The sequence below is a fragment of the Galeopterus variegatus genome, unplaced genomic scaffold (assembly GCF_000696425.1).
Source record: "Galeopterus variegatus unplaced genomic scaffold, G_variegatus-3.0.2 Scaffold6227, whole genome shotgun sequence".
NCBI lineage: Eukaryota > Metazoa > Chordata > Mammalia > Dermoptera > Cynocephalidae > Galeopterus > Galeopterus variegatus.
Genome location: NW_007732338.1, coordinates 23,412 through 24,808, shown reverse-complemented (window position 1 = coordinate 24,808; position 1,397 = coordinate 23,412). Strand labels below are relative to the sequence as shown.

At 41.4% G+C, this 1,397-nt stretch overlaps 1 protein-coding gene across 1 annotated transcript in view; it reads left to right on the top strand.

Annotated features, from left to right (window-relative positions):
- OXCT1 (3-oxoacid CoA transferase 1) overlaps positions 1-1,397 on the top strand; it is a gene marked incomplete at its 3' end in the record, with an annotated part of 76,472 nt that overhangs the window by 73,980 nt on the left and 1,095 nt on the right. The gene's annotated exons all lie outside the window — the stretch shown is intronic.

The following is a 1,397-nucleotide window of genomic DNA, read 5'->3' as shown; positions in this document are numbered from 1 at the left end:
CCCAGGTGTCCTGGGTTATGGACTTAAGTATAAAGGACGAGCGGCTCTGATCCACAGGGCCCTCCTCCCCTGGGATGACCCTGCCCCGGGGTAGGGGGGTGGCTGGACCTCAGGGATGTGGCTATTGCTGCAAGCTGTTGCTGTCAGTGCCCCTGGGATGACCCAAGAGGCCACCACCACTGCTGCTGCTACTGCTGCTGTAAGCTGCTGCTGCTACTGCTGTGGAATGAGTTCGTGTTGTCTGCCAATGGCTCCCGGGATCTTTCCCAGTTACCTAGGGTGGACCTGCGTGTGACGGGTGTGGTGTACAATGGATTTGAAGGGTCTGAGTCCTAGCCCTGACCATACAAATGGAAACTTAGTATAACTAAGATCATGAAACATTTTGGCTTTAGTTATGAATGGCCCTAACCAGACAATTAGCATAGCTATTGCTGTAACCTTACAACTGACGTAGTCTATAGCTATACACCATGTTATTCTCTGATTTCATCAAAGTCCTATGGTTTTAATAGAAGCTTGTAAGAGCAACTGAGTACAGATGGATTAGAGAGAGAGAGAGATTAAAAGAAGAGGTTCAGCCCTAATGATATTAACGAATTAGGTGGGTCATTTCTATATTATTTATTGGTTTAAATTTATTTTATTTCATTTTTATTTTTCCCTCAGCTTTATTGAGGTATAATTGAGAAATAAAAATTGTATATATTCAAGGTGTACGATATGATTTGATATAGGTATGCATTTTGAATTGATTATCATAATCAAGTTAATTAATACATCCATCACCTCAAATAGTTACTTTTTTGTGTATGTGTGTGTGTGTCAAGAACAGTTAAGATGTACTCTCAGCAAATTTCAAAGATACAGTACAGTCTTATTAATTTAGCCATCATGCTGTGCATTAGATCCTCAGCACTAATTCATCTTGTAACTGAAAGTTATTTGTTGATTTAAAAAAGAAGAAAACTAGGGACATCTCCTGTGTCATTTCCTTCACAATTGCATTTCTACGTATATTTATGTTTATTACACATCTCTTTGCTCTGGCAACTTACAGTAGCATTGGATTCTGGCAGGTGTCATCCCAGAACTCTCTCATTCCTATTAGAATTTAGCAGTAGCTCATGAAGGGGATGGGGTGGAGGGAGGTTGGGCAGGTATAGGCAGCAGAAGGGTGCATTGCCTGTAGAGTATTTCCAAACAGTAATAGAACTAAAAGTTGGTCTGCCTTTTATTATCACCAAGCAGGGGCAATGCTAAACAATGTCAGGGAGAAAATCCTGAACTCTTCACAGGGTGGAGAGTTCCTACTGTGTCTCCCACCCTCTATGTTGATGCATTTTGGTAAAGGGAGCTTAAATTCTTTTGGAAACAGAGAAGGTACAGACCTCTCT